This window comes from Salvia hispanica, chromosome 6 (assembly GCF_023119035.1).
Source record: "Salvia hispanica cultivar TCC Black 2014 chromosome 6, UniMelb_Shisp_WGS_1.0, whole genome shotgun sequence".
NCBI lineage: Eukaryota > Viridiplantae > Streptophyta > Magnoliopsida > Lamiales > Lamiaceae > Salvia > Salvia hispanica.
Window position 1 is genome coordinate 41,641,561 of NC_062970.1, and position 19,123 is coordinate 41,660,683.

A 19,123-nucleotide genomic window follows, 5' to 3' on the forward strand; every position below is an offset into this window, starting at 1 on the left:
TGATGTGGCATGCGATTTATTTATTTGTGAGTCTATGTGGCAATTTAATTGTTTATGGGTGAGTGAGAATATTAGAGAAAATTTCCATAAATACTTATCACCCTCATTCTTGTGATTTTCGAACCCTAGACCCTTTTGAAGAGAATTTCTATTTTTTTTCGGAATTTATTTAATCCTTGGGATATTTATCCAAATTAAATTCCAGGAGCCAATTATTTCCTTGTTTAGAAATGTAAAAATCGGCCCCTTTGTTTTAATAGTGATTTTCGAAAATCACTATGTTGGGAAGGAAATGGTATTTTGCCTATTTTATTTATTCCTTGTTTGATTTCCTTCCATACCTAGAATTTAATTATTCTACCAAATCTTTCCATACTTCAAGAGATCTTGCCTTACTTTGTTTTAGCCAATATTCAAAAATCCATGCCTTATTTAAAAGGCATAGAAATCGCCCCTACCTTGTTTCATGGAGGATTTTCCTTATTTTTATTTTGCTCCATGATATTTTATTCTATATGGAAAAATACCAAAAACAAAACCATGGCTAATCCCCTAGCCATATTTTCGAAAATTTGAGAATATTACCATACTCTATTTTTGTTAATTCTTCTTCCCTACTCCGCAATATTATTTTATTCTATTTAATTATAAGGCAAAAGATATTACCAAATATTCTATTCTTATTACCTAAAGATCTCATTGGACTCTATAAATAAGAACCAAAACCCCCAACCCTAGCCCCCATATTTTCGAAAACTTCACCCCCATTCACTCTCTCAATTTTTCTTCCACTTTACTCCACAAATCCTTCATCTTTTGAGAAGAAATCGAAGTTTAATCCGAGGATATTGAAGAACCAAGTCTCTACTTTGTTTCTACCGATTAATTTTCTCTAAAAAGGTATTTTTGCTTAAGAGTTATGTTGTTTTTCTTCTACCCCTTCTTTTCTTTTTCTTCCAACCGATTTAATCGGTGTTCTTGAACCTTCATGCATATTAATTGAGTGAAAAAGGGATAAGAAGGGATATGGGAACACATGTGTGTGTGTGTGTGTGTGTGTGTGTGTGCCGAGAGTGTGTGAGGTGTGTGTGCCGTGTGTGTGTGTTATGCGTGTGAGTGTGTGTTGAAGTGTGTGTTGTGTAGTGTGTGCTTGATGGCTAAATACTTTTGTATGACATATGATGATAGATCTAGGGTTGAGATGCTAAGATATATGTGTATGCTAAGCGTGACTTGAAATTAGTAATTTATGATGAGTGTGACTTGAAACTTATAAATTATGAAGATTAAGGCGAATCGATGGGAAAGAGGGAAGTAGCGAGACATGCATAAGTTAAGAGTTATAATTGAACCTAATTTGTGAATATGTGCCTATGTGAATTTAAAGGTGAAACCTCGGTTGCGAAGCCAGATAACGGAAAAGCGAAACTACTTGAAATCTAAGCAGTCGAGGTGGGCTTTACTCTCAAAAACTCTCTTTTATTTTGTCAAAGATAATTATCGGAGCTATAAGGGTGGTTTAACTGTTATGCCATGCCTATGTTTGTTTTATTGTGAGATTGTGTGCCTGATGCCTAGTTTGTGAGTTCGCTCCATTGGGCTATAGGGATAGATATGATATACGAATTCGGGTCTGAGTATGGGCCGCAAACCCTACCAGGCTGTGTACACGAGGGGATCGGGAGCCGTCCTAGCTAGTCGGCCGGTCTCGTGGGCGAAAAGCGTGGCCACGCTTTCGTCGCACTATGGAAAGATTGTGATATGTGATTGTGGAATTTGATGAGAAAAATGGGGAGTTATTTTGACTGGCCAGTCTATGGAAAATATTTTGTGATACTCGTGATATTTCTCTTAACTGCTTAAAACTCGAGTTCACTTGGTAAGGGTGGCATAACTTTTGAATAAAATGTTTTGGCAACGAGCTCACTGAGTATTTCAAAATACTCAGCCCTGCATGTGTTTTTCCTATGTGCAGGTTGAATGATGACGATCGGTGGCGGGTGTTGAGCAGCTCAATTAATTAATGGATATGTTGAACTCTAAGTGTAGTTGTGTCTCCATACATAGCTATGCTTTTTCTCTTGGTCGTTTTCCGCTAAGTTCTAATACTCTGATATTGGTTTGGTTGATTGGCACTCTTCTTCGTTTTTGAGGCCTTACACTTTTCTCGTGATGTTATCTTGAAACCTATGTCATTCTCTTAAGTTTTGATCGTCATCTATAAAAACTCCCTTTCGTTTACCTATTTAAGTTTCTAGGTTAAGTTGTTGCATTAAATACTCTGATATTTCCTTCGTTTCTTTGGTCAGTACTCTTTAAATGAAACCCTAGCCCATGTTTACTTCTTTCGAGTTGGTTTTTGGGTAGCAGCCGCCGCATTTATTGTACCCTAGGAGGGCGGGCTGTTACAATTTAAATATTGAGTTTGAAATGAATAGTAATTCAAAAGACGATAAACCTAGCATTACTTTCCCGCCGATGCTCTTTCATAGATTGACTTTCATTTCAACCTAACTCTTTACTCACTTAGCACTCTCATAGAGGCGGCGGCGATGGTAATCGAGAGAGGTGTTGGTAGATTGGTGAAGCATTTTGGATAGGAAGTAGAGTATTTCTTGTGGATGTCTTCTTTTTCTTGTATATTCCAAACGTTCATCACCCTAGTATTTATAGGGTGAATGAGAATATTCTGGTACATCAATAAATATAAATTGGTACTCTACAAAGCTTAGGAACTCTACATCACTTAGGAACTCTCCATAATGAATGTTGGGCGGCACATTAATCTTGGGCGACATATTTATGCTCTCTCTCTTTCCAACACTCCCCCTCAAGTTGAGTAACATTATCCCCGATGCTTAACTTGCCAAGGAATTCTTTGAACCTTGTCAGGCTTAGTGCCTTGGTGAGAATGTCTGCCAGTTGTTCCTCAAATCGGACAAATGGGAACTCGATAATCCCGCTTTCAAGCTTCTCTTTGATAAAGTGACGATCGACCTTAACATGCTTGGTCCTGTCATGCTGTACGAGATTTTCTGAAATGCTAATTGCAGCTTTATTGTAACAGAAAAGCTGACTCTTCCGAGTAGGCGGAAAGCCAATTTATGTTAACAATCTCCTAAGCCAAAGTATCTCCATCAAGCCACTTCTGATTCCTCGAAATTCGGCTTCTGCACTTGATAGAGCTACAACTTTTTGCTTCGTACTCCTCCAAGTAACTAGGTTACCCCCAACAAAGGTAAAATATCCTCCGGTGGATTTTCTATCAACTGGATTACTTGCTCAGTTAGCATCGGTGTATCCATCAATATCCAAGTCTTCCTTTTTTTCTTAGAAGACTCCAAAACCGGTTGTCCCCTTTAAGTATCTTACAATCCTCATGGCAGCGTCCATATGATCTTCTTGCGGTTGATGCATTAATTGACTGACGACTCCAACTGCATATGTGATGTCAGGTCTAGTGTGAGAAAGATATATGAGTTTTCCTACCAACCTTTGGTATTTCTCACGATCTGTAGGTTTAGCTCCATCAACAATATTCAACCCATGATTTGGTATCATTGGAGTCTCAGCGGGCTTACAGTCTAGGAGGCCCGTTTCAGCAAGTAAGTCAAGTACATATTTCTTCTGCCTTAGGAATATTCCGCATTTTGACCTTAGTACTTCAATTCCTAGAAAGTACTTCAATGCTTTCAAGTCCTTCATTTCGAACTCCTTGAAGAGGCTCTCTCTCAGGTTTTGGATTTCTTCAACATCGTCTCCTGTGATGATCATGTCGTCAACATAGATGATCAGACATGTTACCTTGTCGTTCCTTTTCTTCAGAAAAAGTGTGTGGTCCGAATGGCTTTGCTTAAAGCCATGTTTGAACATTGCTTGGCAAAATCTACCAAACCATACTCTGGGAGACTGCTTTAATCCATAAAGGGTCTTTCTCAACCTGCAAACTTGCCCTTTTCCAAATTCTTCATAGCATCCTGGAGGAACCTCCATCTAGACCTCCTTATTTCTCTCGAGTTCTCCGTGAAGAAATGCATTCGTAACATCAAACTGATGCAATGGCCAATCCTTACATGCTGCAACAGATAGAAGAACTCTTACAGTGTTCAGTTTGGCCACCGGGGAGAACGTTTCTTCATAGTCTACTCAATATATTTGAGTATATACCTTAGCCACCAATCTTGCTTTGTATCTCTCGATTGAACCATCTGCACGCCTTTTTATGGTGAACACCCATCGACATCCTACTGATTTCTTTCCCGGAGGTTGAGTATATTTTTTCCATGTTTCGTTTTTGATCAGGGCATCAATCTCCTTCTCCATAGCTTCCCTCCAATGTTTGTGTTTCATTGCCATTTCGAAGGACTGTGGAATCTCCTCTTCTTCATACAATTCCGCTTCAAATGCCCTTGCCATTTCAGTAAGGTGCCCTTGTATCAGATTTGAAATAGAGTACCGAGATTTCGGTCCTTTCCAGTCTGGAGAATATCTCCGGGGAGGAATACCTCTAGTGCTTCTATGAGGCAACTTATAGTTATGTCCTGCAACCGGTTCATCTACATTGCTCCTGTCATTGTTAGTGTTTTCAAGTGGAATTTCAGGATCAGAAGTGTATACCTCAGGATTTAAAGACGGATCTGATAGTTCGGTGGTGTTCTGAAGCGGCATGGTCTGTCCTTGAGGATTAGATTGTCCGGTGGTATTGCTAGCTTCCTCCGTTGGACCGACTTCCGTGACAGAGTTTTGGTTTGTCTGGTTGGTTTGGTGGTTGCTCTTTTCCTCCACCTGAATGGTGTCTCCCCAAAGAGGTAGCCAATTGAGTGTGTCACTGCCCGATGTTTGATTTGCACTCTCCCTCTGACCACGAGGTTGGCTATAGAAGTATTCACACTCAACAAAGTCGCAATTCATAGTGGTGTACATACGATCTTTTGAAGGGTCATAGCACCGATAACCTTTCTGATTTTTCCCGTAACCCAAGAAAACACATTTGACCGCACAAGGTGAGAATTTATCACGGTCATGTTTGGGAATGTGAACAAACACAGTACAACCAAAATTTTGGGGTCAAGTTGGAGGGAGGAGGGTACCAAATTCAGGGATGAGAAGTTATCAAGAGGAGTTTTAAAGTTAAGGATACCTGTGGGGAGACGATTTAGGAGATAGACAGCAGTAGCGACGGCTTCAGGCCAGAAGGACTTGGGGATGTTAGAGTCGATTAAGAGGGATCTAGTAATTTCTAGGATATATAGATTTTTTCGCTCGGCGACTCCATTTTGTTCTAGTGTATATATGCAAGAGGTTAGGTGGATAAGGCCGTTTTTGGTGAAGAAAGCTTGCATTCTAGAGTTCACATATTCCCTCCCATTATCGGAACTAAGGATTTGAATTTTTGAGTTATATTGAGTTTGGACAAGTTTATAGAACTCAGTGAATTTTTCAAAAACTTCTGATTTTGTCTTCAAAAAATAAATCCAAGTCATGCGAGAAAAATCATTGATAAATAACAAAAAAATGTCGAAAACTTTGCCATCCAGTAACTAGGGCAGGACCCCACACATCAGAATGAATCAAAGCAAATGGAGATTTTTCTCTAGAGTTGTTTAATTTGAAGGAATGTCTGTGAGTCTTTGCCAGAACATAAGTTTTACAATTCAAAGCATGTGAAGAAGACACTAACATAAGGAAGAGAAGGTGGAGATATCCTATAGATGGGTGCCCTAACCGACGATGTAAGAGCCAAATTTGTCTGTTAGTCAGCCCGTGAGTCAGCATCGCAGTACCCTGTTGAGCAGTCACATCTACATAGTACAATCCATGTCGCTTAGTGCCACGCCCAACTATCGTCCCCGTCTTGATATCCCGTAACATGCAAAAACGGGGTTGCATCAGTAATTTGCAGTTAAGGTCTTTGGTAACATGACTGATGGAGAAGAGTTTATGAGATAAAGAAGGGACATAAAGACAATTTGAGAGATGGATGGTGGGTGAAATGGTAATGGTTCCCGCTGAAGGAGCTGGCAGCGGAAGCGGTTCGACAAATTAACATAATTTAATAATTATTAATCGCACAAATAAATCACATAATAATCAGATCTATTTAGCAGATTATTTAGACAAAATCTATTCGCGTAATTCTCACATGTATCATGCTCATAACTTGAATTAATCATACTTTAAGAATATTGAAACCTAAAACATGCTTTTCTACGGAGCAGAAATAATACCTAATTAATTCTCCAAAGAATTGAAGATGGCTAGCAGCTTCTCCATGTGACGCTTTGAATACTAGACTACGAGATCTTCTCTCTGGTTCCCGAACTGTACTCCGATATCGGTGTGTGGGCTGATCTCACCAGAATACTAGGACTTAAATAAAGAAGAAAGAAATTCTACTCCTAAGAGGAGAGGAAAGTATTCGACCAGCTCTATGTGAGGGGGGTGAAATTTTTGAAAATTTTAAGATAAAAATTGTAATCACTCTGTCTCCTTTATTCTCCTATTTATATTAAGTTCCTTTTGGGCCCAAATTGAGATCTATGGAAGGTTTTGGACATGGGCTCATCCAATTTACTTTTTACTAATTAAATTGAACTCACAATTTTATACAAGCTTTAATTGGAATATTACGAGCAGCCATTACAAAAGTAATATTGAACTCTCCCCATCCAAATCCAAAATTATAAGTAATCCGGTTTTCCGTTTTAACTTTCATTTTCCGCGCTTAAGATAAAAATGTTCATTAATTAATTAATGTCTGCTATGAACTTAATTAATTAACTTCTTATTAATTCCAAGAGTGGACTTAGCATGAAACGCTTATTTATTATTCATAGAATAATCAAACTCCAACTAGCTAGGTTCCGAATAATAAAACCTTGTTTCGCGCTCCTCTTGAGGACATTATCAAACGAGACTCTCCTCGCGCACGATTCAATATAATAGCAATCCTAGCACCGCTAGATATTAATCACCACTACCCAAAATATCAGGTTTATTGGGTTACGAAAAACCCACACCATTTGATAAGTCAAAGTAATGCATAATCAATACCGTATTTGTAGGATGGATGAGAATATTCTGGTACATCAATAAATATAAATTGGTACTCTACAAAGCTTAGGAACACTACATCACTTAGGAACTCTCCATAATGAATGTTGGGCGGCACATTAATCTTGGGCGACATATTTATGTTCTCCCCCTTTCCAACATGAAGTCTGTCTTATTTTTCTGTGAATTCGAGTAAATGCCACAGACCTATTAACCCTAATATTTGAAGGAAGCTTTAAGGAAATTACGTAATCCTAGTCAGTCTCAATGTTTAATTGTTAGTACTCATAAAATCCTAAATCTACAATGTTTATACTTTATAGTTATATAGCAACACGAATGATCTTATCTATAAAAGGGAAAATAATGATACAAAAAATTAATCAAATCAAGCAAGAATGGCCACATCCTCCCAAGACCTTCTTGAAGCTCAAGCTCATGTTTTGAACCACATTGTCAGCTACATAAACTCCATGGCACTAAGATCTGCGGTTGAGCTACGCATACCCAACGTCATCCACAAACACGACAAACCTATCACACTTTCCCAACTGGCCGAAGTCCTCGGCATCAACAAGGAAAAGTCCCATGGCCTCTATCGCCTCATGCGAATTCTAGTCCACTCCAACTTCTTCAACAAGATCATCATCTCCCACCAAGAGGAGCGAGAAGAAGCTTATTCTCTCACTAGGACTTCCCGTCTCTTGATACGAGATGAGCCACTGAGCCTTGTGCCACTTGCACTTACCATCACCGACCCGACCTTCATTGGCCCATTCCATCATATGACTGAATGGTTTTGAGACGAATGTCTTAAAGATGGTAATCGAGAGAGGTATAGGTAGATTGGTAAGACATTGGAAGTAGAAGAAGATAGAGAACTCTTTGATGTGAATATTTCTTATGTATTTTGATGAGCAAATCACCCTAGTATTTATAGGGTAATTTGAAGTTCTTTAGTACACCATAAATGTAATTGGAACTCTACACTACATAGGAACCATACACATATGAATGTGATCTAGGAACTATCTCACTAAATATGCAACGGCTATTTATGGTTTCTTTTGACACTCTCCCTCAAGTTGAGCAACGGTATCTCCGATACTCAACTTGCCAAGAAATTCTTTGAAGACTTTTGGACACAGTGCCCTGGTTAATATGTCTGCGAGTTGTTCCTCAGATCGAACGAATGGAAATTCGATTATGCCGCTTTCGAGTTTTTCTTTGATGAAGTGACGATCAATTTCGACATGTTTTGTTATGTCATGTTGTACGGGATTCTCTTAAATGTTGATTGTCGCTTCGTTGTCACAAAAAAGTTGGCTTTTCCGTGTAGGTGGAAAATCAATTTCTGTTAACAATCTTCTAAGCCAAAGTATCTCCATCAGACCATTTCTAATCCCTTGAAATTCAGCTTCCGCACTTGATAGGGCTCCAACTTTCTTCTTCTTGCTCCTCCAAGTGACTAAGTTACCTCCTACAAAGGTGAAGTACCCTCTTGTGGATTTTCTATCGACGGGATTACTTGCTCGATCGGCATCCGTGTACCCATCAATCTCCAAATCTTTCTTTTTCTCTAAGAATATCCCATAACTAGTTGTTCCTTTTAAATACCTCACAATTCTCATGACAGCATTCATATGATCTTCCTGAGGTTGATGCATGAATTGACTCACAACTCCAACTGCATATGAGATATCGGGCCGAGTATGAGCAAGATAGATAAGTTTTCCTACTAATCGTTGATACCTTTCACGATCTGTAGGATTAGCTCCATCCACAATCTTCAACCCATGGTTGGGTACCATTTGGGTTTCAGCAGGCTTGCAGTCCAGTAGGCCTGTTTCAACTAGCATGTCGAGTACATACTTCTTTTGCCTTAGATATATTCCGTGTTGGGATCTCAACACTTCAATTCTTAGGAAGTATTTCAAAGCTCCCAAGTCCTTCATTTCAAACTCCTTGAAAAGATTCTCCTCAGCATCTGGATTTCTTCGACATCGTCTCTTGTTATGATCATGTCGTCAACATAAATGATCAAACATGTCCTTTTTCCGTTCCTCTCCTTAGGAAAAGTGTGTAATCTGAATGACTCTGTTTGAAGCCATATTTGAACATGGCCTGGAAAAATCATCCAAACCACACTCTGGGGGATTGCTTTAACCCATACAAGGTCTTTCTCAGTCTGCACACCTGTCCTTTCCCAAATTCTTCATAAAAACCTGGCGGGACTTCCATATAGACTTTCTTATTTTTCTCAAGTTCTCCACGGAGAAAGGCATTTGTAACATCAAATTGGTATAATGGTCATTCCTTACATACAGCTACAGAAAGAAGAGCTCTTACCGTATCTAGTTTGGCCACAGGGGAGAAAGTCTCATCATTACCATACACTTGGGTATATCCCTTAGAAACCAATCTTGCCTTGTATCTCTCGATTGAACCATCAACACGTCTCTTTATGGTGAAAATCCAACGACATCCTATTGGCTTCTTTCCTGGGGATAGAGTACACTTCTCCCATGTCTCATTTTTTTTTATCAAGGCATCGATCTCATTTTTCATGGCTTCCCTCCAATGCTTATGTTTCATTGCCTCCTTGAATGACTGTGGAATTTCTTATTCTTCGTAAAGTGCAGCTTCAAATTCCCTATCCATTTCGGCAAGGTGTCCATGGGTAAGATTTGCAACACAGTATCTAGATTTTCGTCCTTTCCAGTCTGGCAAATATCTTCGAGGAGGAATGCCCCTTGTACTTTTGTGGGGCAATCTGTCGTGCCCTGTATCTTGTTCTGTTGGCGGCTCATCTGTATCACTTTTGTTTTCCGTGTCACTGTTAGTGGTTTCAGGTAGGGTACCAATATTGGGATTAGAAGCATTTACCGCAGGATTCAAAGACTGGTCAGATAGCTCGGCAGTGCCCTAAATTGACATGTCCTGTCCTTGGGGATTTGACTGCCATGTGGTACTGCTAACTTCCTCTGTTGGACAGTTTTCTATGACAAGATTTTGATCTGGTAGGCCACTTTGGTTGTCTCCCCCTTGAATATCCTCCCCTTGAATGGTTTCTCCCCACAGAGATAGCCAATTTAGTGTGTCGCTATTAGGGCTTCCTGTCTCACCCTCCCCCCCGGACCGCTATATTGGCTATAGAAATATTCACTCTCAACAAAGTCACAATTCATAGCAACGTACATGCGATCTGTTGATGGGTCATAGCACCTATATCCATTCTGATTTATTCCATAACCCAAGAAGACACATTTAACGGCACATGGTGAGAATTTATCACGATCATGCTTGGGTATGTGGACAAAGACAATGCAACCGAAAAGTTTGGGCTCAAGGTTGAGGGATGAGGGAATTGAGTGTTGGGAAGAGAAGACCTCTAGGGGGTTTTGAAGTTTAGGATTCCTGTGGGAAGACGATTAAGGAGATAGACAGCAGTTGCGATGGCTTCCGACCAAAAGGATTTTGGGATGTTGGATTCAATGAGGAGGGCACGAGTAATTTCTAGGATATATCGATTTTTTCGCTCAGCTACCCTATTTTGTTCTGGTGTATATGCACACGAAGTTTGGTGGACAAGACCTTTTTCACTGAAGAAAGATTTCATCCTAGAATTCACGTATTCCCTCCCATTATCAGATCTAAGGACTTAAATTTTGGAGTTATACTGGGTTTGAACAAGACGATAGAACTCAGTAAATTTCTCAAAAACTTCTGATTTTGTTTTAAAAAAATAAATCCAAGTCATACGAGAAAAATCATCTATAAATAACAAAAAATATCGAAACCCTTGTCCTCCAGTAACCGGAGCAGGACCCCACACATCAGAATGAACCAAAGCAAAAGGAGATTTTTCTCTAGTGTTGTTTAATTTGAAAGAATGTCTATGGCTCTTTGCCAAAACACAACTTTCACAACTCAAAACATGCCTAGAAGAAACTAACTGACATACTTGGATTTTGCTTGGTTTTAGAGAGTAATCTTGCATGGTTTTGATCACATTTCATCTATTATAGGATATGATTATGATTACTTCTCTATTATTTTGGTATTTGACCATTTTGTTAAGAATGTGTAGAAAAAGGTACAAAATATATAGATGTGCAGCAGCCTTAGTTTGAGACAATATTAATTGGAGATTTTGAAGTCCAATCAGCCCCTAATGCATATCAATCTCTTCGTCTTCGAAAGAGCTTCGCGTTGGTATCTCGCACGCCTCAATCGAAATTCGGTAGAAGAAGTTATGGTCGTTATAAGAACACTGTGCGTTCCAGAAAATTTCACGCGGCCGGGTGAGTTGACCACCGGGCCGGGTACGGTGTTCTGCGCCGAAACCGTCAGAAAGTGGTCAAAAATGACCACCCGTCCGGGTGAAATTTACTCTTTATAATTCCACCCGGCCGGGTACGCTATTTTGGCGTATTTTTATGCCAAAAACACAATTTTTCATTGAGGATTAAAAAGGAAGAATGCCTAGGGTTCACAGATTTGAAGATTGAAGAATACAAATCGAGAGATTGGAGTCTCTAATCCATAGAATCATTCCACATGAGTATTTATTTGCTTTCTTTGATGTATTTGATTGAATCCATTGTTTTGGTTTTCATGAAGAACATGAGTAGGTAATTTTATTGTGGAGTTTTGGTGAAGACTACAATGGATGTTTGTGATTAATTCAAGGAATTCTTTTGATTGCTTAGCTCTTGTGATTTCTTTGTTCATTCTTATGCCTTTTCAATTCAATTGCTTAGCTACCAATTGGGGTTGTTTACCTTGTTAGTTGTAATCGAGAGATACCTATCCAGGTTTGATAAAAGAGTGAGCATCACTTTGATAATCTACACTCGAAAGAGGGGAACCTTAGTGAGGGCTTGGGTCTTTTGCTCTATGGAGTTAATCTTAACATATTAGAAGGAGACTTCAACATTAAGGGATAATCAACGGGGTGAGTACACTTGCGAGAGGGCTCAACCTAGACCAACGACTTTTCTAGTAATCATAGAGACATAAAATGGGTAATCGAAGTTGTTGAATCAATCACAAGACAATTCCATTGTAGTTGGATCCAAAACTCTACTCCCCTCTTTGTGGTATCTTTTCACTTGTGTTTATTTCCTCTTGTCACGTTTAATTTTTTTTCATTGTTACATGCTTATTGTAGTGTTAGAACAAATCCATTTCTCTTGGAATATCAAGATAGTAATTGAAATTTGTTTGTGGTACTTGAGTTGATACAATCTTGTCTCTGTGGGATACAATACTCTTGCTTGCTAATTGCTACACTAGCCCCGTACACTTGCGGGTATTATTTGTGTTAAAATAAGTTGAGTCAAGTTTTTGGCGCCGTTGCCGGGGACAATTTTGTGTCAATATAGCTTAAATATCGTGATAATAATTGAGATTACTAGTCTAGATTTTATTTGCTTTATTTGCTTTATTTTTATTTTTGTGTTCTCTCTTTGAGTTCTAATTGGTGTTATGTCCATGTTTGCGAGGTACACACCTAGAGGCCGACCCCCAGATAAGATTGATCTATTAAAGGAACAGTTGGCTCGAACTCTCGAACTCATGAGCCAACACAGTGGGATGCAAGCTACTGAACCTGAAGATGTTTATGAAGATGTGGATTATGTGCATCTAAATGATCAAGGCTGGAGCTACAGTGATTACCACCCTAGTCCAGGGGGTTACAATTTCTACACAGAAGGCAACTCCCCTTCCATCTTCTTGGACGAGCCGTTAGATGGAAATATGAAGCCCACCCTAGAAGAGGCTCTCGCCACCTTTATGGAGCAAACTGAAGCATGTGTGCGAAAACCTGAAGCATACAAAAAGAGATTTTTCTCTAATGTTGTTTAATTTGAAAGAATGTCTATGGCTCTTTGCCAAAACACAAGTTTCACAACTCAAAACATGCCTAGAAGAAACTAACTCAGGAAAGAGAAGGCGAAGATATCCTATAGATGGGTGCCCTAACCTACGATGCAATAGCCAAATTTGTCTATCAGTAAGTCCGTGAGTTAGCATCGCAGTACTCTGTTGGACTATCTCATCCATGTAGTACAAGCCATGTCGTTCAGTGCCACGCCCAACTATCGTCCCTGTCTTGATATCCTGTAACATGCAAAAACGAGGCTGCATTAGCAATTTGCAATTGAGATCCTTTGTGACATGACTCACAGACAAAAGTTTGTGGGACAATGAAGGAACATAAAGGCAGTTTGAGAGGTGAAGGGGGTGAAATAGTGATAGTGCCCGCCCCCTGTACTTGAGCTAAATCCTCATTGGCGGTTAGGACGAATTATTTTGTGGAATAGGAAATATCGAGAAAGTCCGATGCGTCAAAGGACATGGTATCGGTTGCCCCACAATAAAAAATCCAGTGGCGGTCTTTAAGTCCTATGGCCGAGGAAGATGAGTATGCGAGGCCTTGGAAAGTATTTGCACATGTAATTGAGGGCTGAAATTCAAAAAATTGGAGTTAATTTTCAAAATTTTTGAGACTTGGGGGTGTTACTTTGGTATTTTGGACACATGTGGGATTTTTGTATAATATTTCATAAAATTGGGGTGGGTTAGGCAACTTTTGAATTTTCTGGGGTGGCTTTGATAGCTTCAGAATTGTCTGGGGGTTTTTGTGAGAAATGTTTGGGGTGAGGTCGGATCTGGAAGGGTGTATAAGTTTGGGGGGTTTCCTGCAAAGTGTGTGGAGGGGGTTTTAGAAAACTGCACAACAGATCCTTCAACCATAGTCATTCCCACAAAAGCTTCCTCCGTCGTCGTTGCTTCAGCCGCCGCCGACGCCGATACCGCCGCTGCCGATGGTGCTTCAGCTTGTGACGGATGCTGCGGCCGACTAGTGTTGCTTCTTCTGCCGCCGACGCTGCTGTCTGTGAAGGGTGGAGCAGCCGCTGCCGACGCTGACGCAGGTTCAGCCGCCAACGCCATGTACGTCTTCTTCGGAGCATCGGAATGGCAGATTCGGAGCAGTGGCAGATTCAGAGCAGTGGAAGATTCGCCGTTGCTTTTCTTCTTCGCCGCTGGTTCAGTCTCAAGCTTTATCTCGGGAGTTTCTTCAGTTGCGTCTCCAAATTCAACACTATAACAGCCCGCCCTCCTAGGGTACAATAAATGTGGCGGCTGCTACCCAAACGGACTCTAAAGAAGTAAACATAGGCTAGGGTTTCATTTAAAGAGTTTTGACCAAAGCATTTAAAGGAAACATCAGAGCAATAAAACAACAACTTAACCTAGAAGCTTAAATAAGAAATAGGAAGGTATCATAAATAACGAGCAAAATCTCAAGATGTACGACATGGTTTCCAAGATAAAATCCTCAAGAAAAACCTAAGGCCTCAAAAGCCAAAGGAATAAGTGCAAAGTATCCATAACAACACTAAAGTGTATCAAAAACTCAGCGGAAGACGACCAAGAGAAAAAGAGCAGCTATGTATGAAGACACAACTACACTTGAAGTTCAAATTATCCATCTTAATTAGTTAACAAGCTCAACACCCGCCACCGCTCGTCATCGTTGCACATAAGGAAAACACATGCAGGGCTGAGTATTTTGAAATAGTCAGTGAACTCGTTGCCAAAATGTTTTATAAGTTTTGCCACCCTTACCAAGTGAACTCGAGTTTTAAGCAGTTATAAGAGAATATCCCGAGTATCACAAAATATATTTTCCATAGACTGGCCAGTCAAAATAACTCCCCATTTTCTCATAAGTTTCCACAATCACAATCACAATATTTCCATGGTGCGACGAAAGTGTGGCCACACTTTTCGCCCACGAGACCGGCCGACTAGCAAGGACGGCTCCCGATCCCATCGTGTACACAGCCTGGTAGGGTTTACGGCCCATTCTCAGACCCGAATTCGTATAATCATATCCATAGCCCTATAGCCCAATGGAGCGAACTCACAAACTAGGCATCAGGCACACAATATCACAATAAAACAAACATAGGCATGGCATAACAGTTAAACCACCCTTATAACACCAATCAATATTTTTTGACAAAATAAAAGAGAGTTTTAAGAGTAAAGCCCACCTCGACTGCTTAGATTTCAAGTTGTTTCGCTTTTCCGTTATCCGGCTTCGCAACCAAAGTTTCACCTTTTAATCACATAGGCACATATCACAAATTAGGTTCAACACTACTCTTACTCATGCATGTCTCAATACTTTTCCCTTTCCCATCGATTTATCTTATCATTACTAATCAATCAAAATCATGTTTATCACACAAGTTCCATTCGCATCTACAATCTAGATCTAACATCGACATATGTTACACAAGAATATTTAGCCATCAAACACACACTACACCAACACAACACACACACACGACTCGCACACACACACACACGCCACACACATGAAACATATTCCCATATCCCCTTTGTCCCACTTTCACTCAACCAAGATGCATGAGGGTTCAAGAAGACCGATTAATCGGTTAGAAAGAAGAGGAGTCGAAGAAGATGAATATAAAATACCTCATGAGAAAAACGATCGGTAGGAAATAAGTATTAGACTTGGTTCTTCAAGATTCTTGGATCAAACTTCAAATTCTTCTCAAAGGTTGAAGGACTATTGAAGAAAAGTAGAAGAAAATTGAGAGAGTGTGGAGAAGAGAGAGGGGGCGTGTAGTATGGGAGGGGGCGAAAATATGGGGGCTAGGGTTAGGGGTTCTCTTATTTATAGTGCTCAATAAAATCTTTAGGTAAATAAAATAGAATATTTGGTATGATTTTATTCTCCACAATTAAATAAAAAATATTGTGGAGTAGGGAAGAAGAATTAACAAAAATAGACTCTAGGGTAAAAACCCCTAATTTTCAAAAATTAGGCTTTTAAAATAGCCAAGACTTTGTTTTGGTATATTTTACGGAGTGGAATAAAATATCATGGAGCAAAATAAAAATAAGAATTCTCCCAACTTGGGATTGAAATAGGCATTTCTATGCCTTTTAAATAAGGCATGAATTTTTGATATTCACTAAAATAAGATATGGCAAGATCTCTTAAGGTATGGAAATATTTGGTAGAATATTTAAATTTTAGGTATGGAAGGAAATCAAATAAGGAATCAATAAAATAAGCAAAATACAATTTCCTTTCCAACATAGTGATTTTCGAAAGTCACTATTAAATAAGGGGGTGTCGATTTTTTTCATTAAAATAAGGAATAATTGGGTTTTGGATTTAATTTGGATAAATATCCCAAGAATTAAATTAAATCCGGAAAAATAGAATTCCCTCTCGGAGGGGTCTAGGGTTTGAAAATTTCAACAATTGGGTGGCTAGTATTTATGGAAATTGTTCTCTAATATTCTCACTCACCCTTAACAAATAATTCACTTCATAAATTAATAAATCACATGCCACATCACAAAATCAATAAGTTTGACTTTTCAAACTTTCAACGCAAACCCTAGACTCAACTTGGCCATAGCATCACATGCAATAAATGCATTCACGACTCCACGTCATCAATAATAAATTCTAGGGCTCTAAAATTAGGGTTCGGAAATTCGGGATGTTACAAACACTGTCGCTGCTATCTTCGCCGGGAGCCGAGTTGGAGTCTGCTGATTTAACAGAATTGGTTTCTTGTAGGTGAGCAGCTGCATAGCTGTGGCGCTTCTTGTAGGTGAGCCGCTGCATCATTTTTGGGTGTGAATGAGTTGCAGAGAGTGGCTGTGGCAGAAGAGGATTAGTCTCTACGCTGAAGTTCTTTGGCTGGTAGGAATTTTGGTTTTTATTTGTGTTGGCTTTGTACAAATCAATTAGATTTGAGATTGTCTCGATCAATAGCTCGAGAGTGTGTATTTGGCTGACCTTCCATTTGAGGTTTTTTGTTGATTTACTGCTCTGATACCATCTTAAAGATGGTAATCGAGAGAGGTATAGGTAGATTGGTAAGACATATTGGAAGTAGAAGAAGATAGAGAACTCTTTGATGTGAATATTTCTTGTGTATTTTAATGAGCAAATCACCCTAGTATTTATAGGGTAATTTGAAGATCTTTAGTACACCATTAAATGTAATTGGAACGCTACACTACATTGGAAACATACAGATATGAATGTGAGCTAGGAACTCTCACAATAAATATACAACGGCTAGTTATGGTTTCTTTTGACAGAATGTCTCTCTGCGTTCTTCACCACAAATGGGATGGATCATTGGGAGTTTGCAGCCAAAGATGAGAAATTGAATAAAGGGTTTAATGAGGCCATGGCTGCTGACGCATGCTTCATGGGCAGCATACTTGTTTGAGACTGCAAGCATGTTTTTCAGGGTTTGAAGACGATGGTGGATGTCACAGGCGGCACAGGAGAGGTTGCCAAGGCCGTGGCCGGGGCATTTTCAGGGTTAAAATACGTCGTGCTAGACCTGCCACATGTCGTCGCTCGCATGGAAGGCTCGGAGAATGTGAGGTTTGTGAGTGGAGACATGTTTGAGTTCATCCCCCCTTGCTGATGCAGTTCTCCTCAAGGTATCAACTTTCCGATCTTAAAAAATAGACTAGTCTTTTCGGATGAGTTTCAAATCCATTAATTTGTGATTGACAGTGGATAATGCACAACTGGATGGACGAAGATTGCATCAAAATACTGAGAAAATGCAAGGAAGCAATAGCTGAGAGCAAAATAAATGGTAAAAAGGTGATTATTGTGGACATGGTTGTGGATGAGGAGAAGCAAGCTCATGAGTTGACTGAAACTCATCTGCTCATGGACGTGCTCATGTTAGCTCATTATCCAGGAAAAGAAAGAACTGAGAGAGAATGGGCAAAGCTCTTTGCTGTAGCTGGCTTCAAAAATTATAAAATCACTTCTACTTTAGGAGTGAACTCTATAATTGAGGTGTTTCCATGATTGCACACCTTATCGTCTAAAATTATATGTATACATATATAAAATCACTTCTATTGTACTCCAATATTGTTTAGTTGTGTTCGAATTTTCACCATCCTTGTACTACGAAATCATTAGTTTATATAATTTGAAGTTGGTACATTGAATTTAGCAACTTAGTTGTAGAAGACAATAGAAATTCAGGAACAATATAATTTAAGGAACATGTCATCTAAATCTAACAACACATCGAAATACATAATAGTAAAAAAATTTACAAAAAATAATCTTCACAATTTATATAAAAAATTTCGTAGAAAAGCCCAAAAACTAAATAGTAAATTCATAATTCACAATTTTACAATGAATATTTTTTTCAAGCTATGAAGCTTTTGGTTAAAAATAAAGCAATATATGACGTTATAATTGATAATACAACCTGGGCTAGAGATTATTGGACCAGTGGTCAGTAATTTAATTTGTAAACAAGAAAGTAACTCAAATATTGAAACAGAATACTATAACTAATGGAATGACGAGAATACAATTTTTTTCTTAAACACTCCTTACATCCACGAAAATAAGTCTCATATTTTCATTGTGAAATGCACACGAAAAATAGTTTTATTTTGCCATTTTGGAGCGTAAGAAAATCAGGCACATTTTAATATTTAAACTTTTTTGTCATACTTTATCCATTTTTTCTCCTTATCTCTTACTCCCTCGGTCCGCGAATAGAAGTCTCATTTCTCTCCGGCGCGGGATTTAAGAAATGTTAAAAAAAGTTGGTGAAAAAATTTAATGGAATATGAGTCTCACTTAAATGTAGTATTAGTTTTAAATAAAATATAAGTGAAATGAGTTAATGGAAGGTGGGGCCTATATACCATTTATAGTAAAAGTGCACTGGGACTCCTATTCGCGGACGGACCGAAATGAAAAAAAAAATTAGGCTCCCACAGACAAACCAAATGAAAAAATCAGACTCCTATTTGCGAGCAGAGAGAATACTTTTACTTTATCCACTTTTTCTCCCTTCTCTGTTACTTTACTAATTTAACATTAAAACTCATATTGTCCATAAATGAGTTTATGTTTTGTGGGCGGATTGGAGTAATTATTTTCTTGTAGAAGTAAAATAAAATAATGTAATGTGTGCCTATTATATGTCTCGTTTAGTAACAC

The 19,123-nt window shown here is 38.9% G+C and overlaps 1 pseudogene; it reads left to right on the forward strand.

Annotated features, from left to right (window-relative positions):
- The first annotated feature begins 7,451 nt into the window (after positions 1–7,451).
- LOC125191757 lies at positions 7,452–17,959 on the forward strand (annotated as a pseudogene).
- The last annotated feature ends 1,164 nt before the right edge of the window (positions 17,960–19,123 follow it).